Source organism: Gymnoscopelus microlampas, assembly GCF_963454915.1.
Source record: "Gymnoscopelus microlampas genome assembly, chromosome: 6".
Lineage (NCBI taxonomy): Eukaryota > Metazoa > Chordata > Actinopteri > Myctophiformes > Myctophidae > Gymnoscopelus > Gymnoscopelus microlampas.
In genome coordinates, this window is record NC_139943.1 from 17791397 (window position 1) to 17803943 (window position 12547).

A 12547-nucleotide genomic window follows, 5' to 3' on the forward strand; every position below is an offset into this window, starting at 1 on the left:
CAACCCCACCTAGGGTATGGGCACTGATGACGCGGAGGAGAGAACACGCCCCCAGCGCCCACAGCGTCCTCTGCGGGAATCCTGTAGGCAGTCTCATCATCACTGATGAGACCCATCACCGTTGTGTCATCAGCATGGTCACCAGCAACCGACCGTCAACTGCATCAGAATATGACAGGAGAGGTGTCACTGACTGGCAACATTTTTGGGAACAATCAAGGAGAAGACTATAAGCTTCACAACATGCAGGACTTACCTATTGGAACCGACTCCGACTTCTGTCGAGTAGTTCCTGCATTGGGGGCGCAGGTGTACGGGCAATGTTGGGCGGAAGGTCCGATGGCTGAGGCAGATGGAGTGAGGATGTCGGGGCCTTGTACACCACACTTGGGTCCAGGCGACGCTCAATGACCAGCTGCATTAGAGTGTCTCTAAAGTGGTAGGTGCGAGGCTTATAAATCCTTTTCTCCACCCACATGCCTGAGCGCCTGCAGTTGACCTTCTTGTGACGCGGTGCACCTGAATAAAAGGAGGAAAAAAAGTTTCAACAAGGACTCACCATTGAAAGTATGCTGCAAGTGTAACAAAAAAAAACATATATCTGCTCCAAAAACACACCTGCAAGAGTAGTGGCTTGCCTTCTCTTTACAATATTCTCATTGTGGTCCATAATGGCAAGATGGCCTCTCTCCTTCATCCCCATGTAGGAGAAGGACTGGCGTTTCGGGATGTATTTCAGCAGGGCACTATGGAACACCTCAAGCTCACCTGTGTGTTGTAACATGAAAGCACACAAACATCCACTGTAAACCAACTGGTATGTGTCATTTGAAAAGGTGTCAACTTGACAATGCCTTATGATTGCTTATCGCGTTCAAGGGCTAATTCCTTACCAGTATGCTTGAAGAGGCCCATTTGTCCAAGGTCCTTTAGCAGCCTTTTGTCCTGGACCAGGGAGGACAGCGTCTTGTAGGATGGAGACTCCCTCTGCATCCAGATCCTCTTCCGTCGCTGCTCTGAGCACAGTGGAAGATGATGGCAATTGTGCTCATCATCACCCTCTGTCCACTTGTGCTCATCACATACATGGTGAAGAATGGACAGCCACCGCTGCTCCAGTAGCTACAGTATTGTGAATATCAGTTATTGACTGCTTGGTAATGACTGCAACAATGGAAAGAAATTGCAACTGTCTGAGAAAAATCCAGAATCGTACTGCTGGCGATCCCTCACCTCTGTGTCACCGTCACATGTTGAGCAGGAAAACCACATGTGGTTATAAATGGACCTATCAAGAACAACATACACAAGAAAAAACAATTAGACTGAACAAATGACATGTTTGAAATATGCGTCTTCTTTGCATAAACAGTCAACACTCACATTGTCCACCCACGCAATATGTCCAGGCCTTTTTTTTTGCTTCTGGTCTTCAACTTTTTCAGGAAACCTACACACACATACACACACACACACACACACACACACACACACACACACACACACACACACACACACACACACACACACACACACACACACACACACACACACACACACACACACACACACACACACACACACACACACACACACTGAACATTGTGCCCTGTATTGCATGAAATTACATGTGCTGCCACAATTATCTGATGATAACATGAATAGTATATACTGTATACAGCTTTGAACCAGAGCCAACCTTTAGCTGTGTGCCATACGTCAAACTGATGTTCGATATCCGGGTGTTCAACTCTCATCAGCTTTCGGACCGAGGGAGAGCGGTCTGTAGCGATCACGTCCACATACAACCCCATACCAAGCAGCTCTGTAAGTAAGCAAAGTTTATCTATGAAGTACCTTTCAAAACATAGTTACAAGGTGCTGTACAATGACCCACAAAATGAGAAAATGTAGTTATAACAAGGCAACATAAGAGCAATAAAGCATATGAGAACCTGTCAGTCCACGCCTGAAGCCCAGTGGTTCCATCATAACAGAGCTGGAGGCTTCTGTGACCTGGAAGGAGGAGCGAGAAACAAAATGCAGCAGTACAGAAAGTTATTTCAGTAACAACACAATGTTACACTATGTTCTGTTAGAAACAGACAACATTTCAAAACATCTACATTACCTGAACCAGTTCAGTGTGAAGAATCTCCTTCGTGTCCTCCAACATGAAGGTGTAGTGGCAGAACTTGGCACTGAATCCAGGAGAGTCGCATCTGGGATCTCCCAGGAGCTGTGGCTCCTTACTAGGACTATATTCTATGCCTTCCTGCTCAAAGAAGACTCGTGCCAAGAGTCCTCTCCTCTGCTCCTGGTATAGGTCCTCAATGACAGGGTGAAGATAGGCCTTTTGAAGTGAATGGAAGGTTGTGAGACCAAACATGTTGAGTCTCATGGTCTTTGCCCACGCGGAAAGCTCAGTGAAGCTACCCCCCGTGAAAACAACTGCTCCAGCAACTTTTAAGTGGACCTCTGGCATGCCCCTGACATCCGGCGATGACCTCCAGGTGTCTGTGTGCCCGTCAGTGCATGTCCACTTGATGTTGAGCTGTGCACCAACATAGTGCTTCTGCACCTCAGATTCTGGGATAGGTTTCCCACACACCTGGCAGAATTTGAAGAGGGACATTATCCTCTCCTCATCCACCAGCACCTTCCCATCCTCGAGTTCCTTCCCCTTCCCATTCAATGCCTCCTCTTCCTCCTCCTCCTCCTCCTCCTCCTCCTCCTCCGTCATCGTCTCAGGCTCGTAGCTCTCATCCCCCAGGTCACACGCCTCCACATCGGTCTCAACTTCACTGGAAAGTTGTCCTGCGGTCTGAATGAAAACCATGACTTGAAAGCAATCTCTTTCATATGGAAGTATGATTGTATTCAAATGAGAAGATTACAGATGTTCACGTCAACATTTGCAGACTTTTCATTGCATATTTTCTATGGCGCTAGAAGTGGATGACACCTGAGTAAAGTAGTTTTTCAAACAGCTAGGCTAACTTACAGATTGACTTGCCCCTGGCACTGCCACTGGAACAATGTTCAGCGACGTTGACGGTTCCTCTGTCTGGATGAGAGAAGAAACAGCAACAGTGTTATGTCCAAAAAAAAACATGATTACTACATTCAAACATTTGGACAGCTGTGTGAGACCTGGTGAGGAATGGTTTAGCGGTACGATTCAAACAATTCAAACATGTTATCAGATTCTGTTGTCCAAGCAATATAGAAATTACTTATATTTGGTCTTATATTACTTTGACTAGTTTTTCTTTGTGGTGTGACAAAGTGCATTCTGAAGTGTAAGATCAGGGTAAATGGCATGACTAGTCAGCAAATGGAGATGTACTGTAAATGGAGTGAAAATAAAATCACTTGCTGTAAAACATCTGGCCCCCCAGATATGTGGGCCAGTTGTAGGGGAGGTATTATTGAACTATTTTCCAATGTTGTAAAGCGAATTTGAAAAAGGAACTGACCTTTTCCTACAGATGTACAAACAAACTGTACAAAAGGTTTACATTTGGGTTTTTGACAGCATGTATTGAAAAAGACGTTTGGGAATGTAAAAATGAAAACACAAACCCGAAACAAACAACTCAGATGGGCAAGGAAATATTACACCAGGCAACTTCGACACATGCAATAATAACGATAGCCATTCATATATACCCATTGTTATGCTACGCGTAGCTATGTTTGCTCAATGTATACAGATATAACCATGGATCACACGACGGTCGTGAAGTCATCTACATAAACATTCAGATTTCACATATAAAGTGCTTACCCCATTGCCACGGATGTTACAATATACATCGGGTGGGTCTAAGTACCCGTATCTTCGTTATTGTTCAATAAAAAGCATTTTAATCCGATCGGTGGCCATTTCCTCTGAATTTCCTCCATGCTTTCAACTATGCGACCCTATCGGTTGTGAATTGTATTGCACTCTGATACATTATAACTATGATGAAATGGCTGCCGATCGGATGAAAATGCTTTTTATTGAACAATACGTAAGATACGGGTACTTCTGAGGGCCCGTACATAATTGTAACATCCGTGGCCATGAAGTAAGCACTTTATATTTGAAATCTGAACGTTTATGTAGATGTACGGGTTGTAAATGCAGAAAGTACCTAAACACCAGGTTGAATTTGCGCCATGACGCTCGTGACAGACGAACATCATGCGAACCATGGCTAGTTTCAGGGCAATACTAAGATATTATCGTGATCCGATCAAAACAAACTTGGTATACCTGTGTTCGACGCATTTTCGCAGGCGAAGGTCCGACTGACTCGGCGTCGTCCAAGTTTATGGAAGGAACAGTACAGGTGGTCGACAGGTGGTCGACAGTACCGATCGAGGTTTTCGACCTCCCATGAGATGGTACCTCATCTGGTCACGTTCATACTCCTCCGGGTTGAAATGTAAACTACACACTCTCTTGTTCTGTAGCTCCCTGAGCGGTGTGTTGTCATTGAAGTTCGGGTTCTTGATGGCTCTGACCCACTTCTTACAACGCTCTGGATCCTTTACTGGAAAGGTGAAGGAACTCACTCCACCAGGATGATTCCTCCTCTTAGTAACTGTGCACTGTGTTACTGCACAAGAGCACACGGGCGGTGTCATGTTTCAGTAACGTCGCTAGCTCAACAAGAAACAAGTCACCTCAACACTGCTCTGAACTCCTACTCTACGAATTGAATATGGCGCTTCTTCAGTTTATACCCATACATGCCCAAAAACATACCCAAGTGGCACCGGGGTAGCCATGTGTTGTGGGTGTGTGTAGGGGTGTGTGTAAGTGATATTACGTATGCAATGTGGGTGGCTGCGTTTGGGAACCGCGCCCCGTAGCAGAGGGTGGGTGCGCAAAGCATTCTGGGAGTTGAAGTTATAGGCAGTGATCCGCTGTGGTCTGCAATTCCATAAAACACAGACAGACTATTTTTGTCCTCCAGTTATGGGACGCCAATTTTAAATGTTTATACTTGTTCCCACTACATATAGAGGTATGTTTGAGTGACTAAAATTTCTTCCAGGGGTGAAATGCTCCTTTAATGATGGTTTAAATTTGTCACAGCTCTTCAATGTGTTCTAGTTCCCTGAATGTATTCAGGGTGGGGGCTCACAAGCTAACATTTTGGTCCTACTATAGTTCCTCCCAGGTTTTCCATTAGTAAATGTAAATAAGCCAGGTGAGTGGGAGGGCTACACACATTATTATACAACTCAACACATTAACAATGAATAACAATTAGGACAATGATGAGTAGCACTCTAAAGGAGGAGTGGGTAGGCCTACCACAAATACCAGAGTACTAAACATCAAACACATTGCACAATATTCTCTAGTTATCTTACTGCATTTCCTTGATTACTGCTAAGTACAGTATGTGGACTGCACATTACACACAATCCGCTTATGTTTTCAAGGCAAGCAGATGAACTAACATTAATTACATATATCACAAAGCAATATTATGCAACATAAGAATCACAAATTGTCAACAGAACTCACTTCAATACCAAGGCCTGCTGAGACTCCAGGACAGAGGAGTTGTTGCTGCTGCTAGCAGGCCTAGCAAGCAGGCCTATGAGGAGTGAGTGAGGACAGGTGTGATTAGGGATTGAGAGTGAGTGAGAGCAGGTGAGGTGGGTGGAGCCAATCCATGGGAATAGGCCAGGGGGAGGGTTGCTGTTGCTGACTAGTATGACTCTTTTCTACAATTATCATTGTATCAATTATTATGTTCAACAACTATGGCAACTAAATAACTTTGACCTGTGGGTGCAGAATACTGAAACGTGAGCTCAAGCAAGATATCTTGGCAGATAACCTCTGTATATAGGCGGAGGAGAGATGTCAAGAAAATGTCAGTTAAAGGACGGATGGATGGTTATACAGACTTACAGTATTATGGACAAATTAAGGGCATACCTTCTGGTACAATTTTGAGTGAGAGAGAGGGAGAGAAAGAAAGAGACAGACAGGCAGACAGAGACACAGATGCAGGAAGAGACAAAATGAGTGTGAGAAATAGATAGCCAGAGAAGGAATGGAGAAATATAGAAGGAAGCAGGGAGAAAGGTCTAGTGCAAATGGTAAAGAGCTCATTTGGCCGCACCATGTCACAGTGAGTAACACTAAAATGTCAGTCAAGGAGTCAGACAGGTGTGAAAATAGAAAGTGGACATGCTGCCATGCTGAGGAAACCCACCAGACAGTGTCTCTCTGGAGATTATTCAGCTACATTCACATACTGTACTATAAAACCAACAAATAAGGTCTAGGTATCATCACTACTGTATGTCTGGGCAGGTCATAATACGCACTCATAATATGCCCAGAATAGATTTCGTAGATTTACAAGCTCATAACACGTTGCAAAACATTTTGAGCTTGTTAATTGGCTAGTTTTGGGGATGAGTTTGGTGTAGGGGGGGAAAAGGAGGGGGCAAAGTATAGACCCCAAGGGGACCCCTGTCATTAGGGTTAACAATACACTCTACAGCCATAATTAACCTGACAACTACAGTAGCCAGCAGGATATTATGATGCCCTCATGGGAGAGTGTGTTTAGAATACAACTAATTAACCATATTCACACGGTGGCCATGTTGCTCTTACTGTACGTACATCACATTTGTGGCGGTCAAGTCAAATGTATATCACATTTCATACAAACTAAACTCAATATGCATCACAAAAAGAATATGCTCTCTGTGTGTGTGTGTGTGTGTGTGTGTGTGTGTGTGTGTGTGTGTGTGTGTGTGTGTGTGTGTGTGTGTGTGTGTGTGTGTGTGTGTGAGACCCTGGGGAATAATGCTAGTATCTGATAAATCACCCCTCGTTAGGCTTCCAAGCAGTTTAATTGGCTTATGCATATTCAATACAAATTAACCTGTCTGCCTATCTTTGAGCGTTGTCATAGCTAGCAAGTCAGCGTCTGTAGCTTTCCTGGCAGCAGTGTTCTTGGTGGTTTGACCCTTTGTGGCATTGACGCTTTCTTAGCAGTTCATTTGTTTACCTGAAAGATGTGGACAATAAATCAAACACAAACGTTAGGCAAAAGGGAAACAAGGGGAATCCATTATAATCCAGCAGGAAAATCCGATCCATTACAGTCTCATGTTAAACTGGCCCTCGTCATGACTCCACTGTGGTAGATCTCATTTTTACAGGGCTACTATTGTCCCTGCTCGCACATCCATTGTCCCTGGCTCTCTCATGCCCAGCTGAGTAAAATCCTTATAATTACCTACAGTTTTCTTTGTGAATTAAATTCGCACAGAAGTTCCGCATTAAAATAACCCTGTAACCCTAGCATCCCGATTTTGGGCATGTCATACAGGCAAAGTCTGGCAAACCTTGTGCCCCCATTTTACACTGAAAGATTGAAGAATACCCTTTTTTAAATGAATGTGTGGAATGGACTAGCTTTTCTCTTATAATCTTTTCTAGATGTGATACTTTTGGTTAAGCACAAAATGTGCATTATTAAAACCATTCATCTCCCACTTAATGCACTGGCAGTATAGTTTTACAGATGAGGATAGCAAGGTTCTAAGGAGACTCAAGAGCACCTTTAACACATCTTTTAAAATGTTCTTCCTTTGCCAAAAGAGAGCCTCAAAACATTACTGAAATGTTGTCTTATAGTTTCAGGAGTTATGCACTGAAATGAGCAGTGGTGGCTTATCCAACGGGCTTTAGGTGCTGAAGCACAGGGCACCAACCTTGGGGGGGGGGGGGGGGGGGGGGGGGGGGGCACCAAACGGCGTGAGAGAAAAAATAATAAAACAGCGAAGAACGGCGACATGTAGAACCAGGGCTAAAGGAGCGCTACAACATTGAAACGCGCCGGTGAAGCGTCATTCTTTTTCGACTCGCACCCCCGGGAATGAGTCAGTAAAACAAATAGCCAGAAGTCAGTCTGTGACGTCTGGCAAAACATACTTAGCAATTCAATGGACTGCTGGACACTAAAGGTGCTTCCATGGAAACAGTCGATCTAGCTTTAAGTACAAAACCTCACATCCTGTTTAAATCAACCGTAACCAAACCAAGGTCTTTGTCCAAACACAAACAGACACATCAATATGTCTGTGTTTACTTCTGACACCCCAGGTCTAGAAGCCCAGCTGTTTACCACCGCACTTCATTACTGGCACTCTTTTGAATGCAATACTGTGAATTACATGACAAAATGTACTGTGACAAAACAAAACTGTACTAAAGCATGAATCTGATACTGACAGTTATTTCAGTATGTACTGAAGCTGTACTGACAGTTGATCAGAACTCTGTACACAAACCCACATGCGTCAATTATTCTGTTTGATTCCTTGGTACCTTGGACACACAAACTGGAAAATACCCACTCTCTCATATCTACTTGAAAGGAACAGCCAGTGACGCCTTGAAAAGGATGTGTACCCTTCATTCTAACAGTTGTTAGACTATAAGGACTCTATAATTTATCTACTGTGTCACAAACAGTGCACAGTGATGTATTGCATCAATTCATTTCAAATTTACTTGGCAGTATTCTGACACAAAGCATAGTTTTTTTCCTCCTATTCACTGATAACTGCCTTTTTAGTTATTTCAACTTCAATGTACTACAAAGAATGATGGCTGGTAGTTATTTCAGTGGGTAAACTTGAGGGTCTGTTATCACATTGCCTATGTTTTCAGTTTTGTAATTACGGGCCGAGCACTGACCAGTGTGATTTGAATGGCTTGGCAGCAGATTTGAACTGGAACACATATTCTGTGTTTCCAGTAAAAGAATCTGCTGCTGAACCAAACAAATGAAGCTACAGTATGAGAAGCTGAGCAGGAACAGGAAACAGGAATGCCACCTTCTGAAAAAGGCAACTACAGTCCTGCACAGTGTAACAGTCTGACTGTTACAACCGAGCCTATTATAATGAAAGGAATTGTTATTTGCACCAAGGCTTTCATCTGCAAGGCTTACAGAGGCTTTCAGCTGCAATCCATAACTTTTAGTGTGTCAATTAGTTATTTTCATCAATCTGTATGGTAGAGTATATTAACACAGTAACTAACACAATTGTGGTGGTTGGAGGTACTCCCTGCTCTTCTATTGAGAAATGTGACTGAATACCACAGAAACCATAATGAAAATGTTTGCATTATTGCTGTTTTCATATGAATGTAGTGTAGACCAGTGATTGTCAACCGCGGTAGATGGTACAGTAAGTGTACCGCGGATACTTGCGAGGTGTACCGTGAGCTTTGAAGAACGTGTGAAACCAGCCCCTCGAGAACAATAACGCGTCCGTCAATCGATACGGCCATCATCCGTTTCACACCCAGCCACGGCCGAGTCCATTCAGTGCAGCGACCATCACCCATAGGAATGCAAATATGTTGTCCTGTGCAGCCACTGACTGCCAGGGTTGCCTGCAGCCTGTGTGTGTGTGTGTGTGTGTGTGTGTGTGTGTGTGTGTGTGTGTGTTTGTGTGTGCACTCTCGTTGTGCGCGCGCGCTCGATCTGCCTCGTTAAAAAAAAAGAATCCAGCAAACAGCTGGATTCTTATAAAGTAGTCCATTGAAGTAGATAGGGACAACACTTATTGTCGAGGTAAGCACAACATTTTAGATCCATTTTAGAGAGTTTAAAACTATCAATTCTAGCGGAGTTTGATGCTAGCAGTTAGCGCATAGCAATGACATATGGTACTTTTTTGCCTTGAATATTCATGAAAGGCAGAGTGACATGGTTTGTTTTTTGCCTTGAAAACAATGAAAGGCATACAATGTTGCTATATTCAGTGTGCGAGAGTTTTAAAGTATTTTTTTCTAAAAAGGACTCAAGTTTCAAACGAAGACATTTGTACTGGCTTAAAAAGTGTTTTTTTCTTTCTAAAACAGTTTCACACTAAGACTATTGGGGCCAATTTTTCCTATATATTTAAAAAAAAATCTTTTTGAGTTTTTAAAGTATTTTTCTGGGAAGGTGAATCATTCATTGCACTGACCCAAGTTTATATATTTGTAGGCCAAAGACATTTTGTAATGTTCAAGGTTTCTTTATTACATCTTGTGTACATGAGAGTATATATATATATATATATATATATATATATATATATATATATATATATATATGCACCATATATCTAGGTGTACCCTGGGATATTTTGGCTAAGCCAGGTGTACCTTGGCACCAAAAAGGTTGATAAACACTGGTGTAGACAATCAAAGCTATACAATGAGGTATTAGGCCTACTTGTGTTTACATTGACTTCTTTGAGTTTTGTTACTGACTACCTGAATTATAATCTCACTTTAAGACCTGCAAACAGAGAATTTCAAAAGGGGGGAAAAAAAAAGAAAGAAAAAAGTAATATTTTCATTCACTAATGCTTCTCTGGTCTAAAGTATCCCAGAGCACATTACATCTGAATGGTGAATGCTGAGAGATCAGACCTTCCTGAGACATTCCTTCCATTATTTCTATGCTTTACCTCGAGCTGCCGGCAGGCTACTACAACACCCTGTCCTGAGTCATCATTTCAGAGCAGAAGAGGAAATCATTTGTTTGTTTAAAAAGTTTTTATTTTAACATGGCTTTGTAGTCAGTAATTGTTTTCTCCAGACTTGACATGATAGACAAACCAAAGCAATAATATTGTAATGCTAATCTGACAAGTAGGCCTATATTACCAGATTTTACCATGAGGAATGCACAGGGAACTAGGAAGTGGCTTTGGAGGACCAACGTAAATTAATATTCATGCATTGTTCTCATATTTACATTTATATATATTTTCAGTTCTGATGTTTAGGTGAATGACAAGTATTTGAGGATTCAGATGGAAGTCATTGTGTATGGGATGGGGAAAGTGTGGACATCTGAGATGGGAGATTACCTCATTAGGCGTGGCTACAGTAGAATCAGTAATGCTGCATGGGGGCGAGACATCTCACATCGCAGCAGGAAAAGACCCTGGGTGGCATCCAAACAAGAATGCTACGAATGGCACTTGATATCACAGGGGCGGACCACATCAGAAACGTGGACCTCTACGGAGAGTTCCCGCCAATCACGGACAAGGAAAGGGAGAGAAGGATGAGACTGGCTGGGTAATGCTTCAGGCACCTGGAACTGGTGGCGAGCAAGCTGACACTGTGGGAGCCAACCCAAGGCACAGCTAGGAGGGAAAAGAGGCACACCACATTTTTTTGTGGGAAAGTACATTGTCATTGTCTCCGCCAGGCCGAAAGGCGTGGCGAGAGAGTATGTTTTCCACCCCGTCCGTCCGTCCGTGTGTCCTTGTGTCCGTGTGTCCGTGTGTCCGTCCGTCCGTCTGTGACCAGCTAATCTTTGGCACCGTTGTCTTGATCGCAGCGAAACTGTGCACACACACTCCCCGGATGCCAATTCAGAACCTTTGCCCCAAATTCTTCTCATGGGCCTTTTATAGCGCCACCAGGAGGCCGATTTGTGCAAAATACATTTTTTGACAGTACTCCTACAGATTTTGTCCAAAAGTAACGCAAATCGGTACACAGTATCTCTATAGTCATTAAACAAAACGGGTCTTTCAGATTTCTCATATTCCATCTTGATTGGCTAAAAATGTCTTCCAAAGTTTGCAGGAGTGCTCCGTTTTGAACAAAATGCCTCAAATCATGAACACAGCATGCAATTTCCGTGAAATTTTGCACGCACAGTCCCATTAGGCCGAGGAAGAACTACCATTTGAATTTTGTCAAATCAGCCTCATGGTGGCGCTATAACAGGCCGATTTGTGTTTTTACCTATAACTGCACCGATCTGTGTAAAACTTTGTATGCACACTCCCTATAGGTCAAGGAAAAACCTTTGCCCTGCATTTTTCACATCTGCCTTTTATAGCGCCACCAGGAGGCCGACTTATGTAAAACACATTATTTTATACTACTCCTTCCAATTGTATCCAAATTTCACGCAAATCGGTACACATGATCTCTATAGTCATGTGATCACGGCGGATGTGTTTGTTTTTTCATATTCCATACTGATTGGCTAAGATTGAAATCTAAAGTTTGCATTATTGCCTTGTTTTCAACAAAATTCCGCAAATCATGAACGCACCGTCCGATTGCGGTCAAACTTTGCACGCACATTCACACTATGTTGAGGAACAAATGCCACCCTTTTAACATTGGCCTGTTATAGCGCCACCAGCAGGTCTAATTTAGCAAAACAAATGTTTTTAACAAAATGCCTCAAATCATGAATGCAGTCAGTGTCCGGTTGTCGTGCAAGGGCTAACAAGAAATGGCACCCTATTATAGCGCCACAATAGCCTACCTGACCTGGCGGAGACCTGTGCACCGAGGAGCACTTTTTCTAGTTTTCTTTTTTGTTCCTGTGGTCTGGTAGGACCACTATTGATTGACAAGAGGTATTGCATGAAGCTCAAAGCGTCATACCTGCCCTACCTTAAAATGTCTTCCATTGTAGCTCTACAGTAGAAGATTTGGCGTTAGTGCGGGAGACAAGGGTCCCGGGTCTCA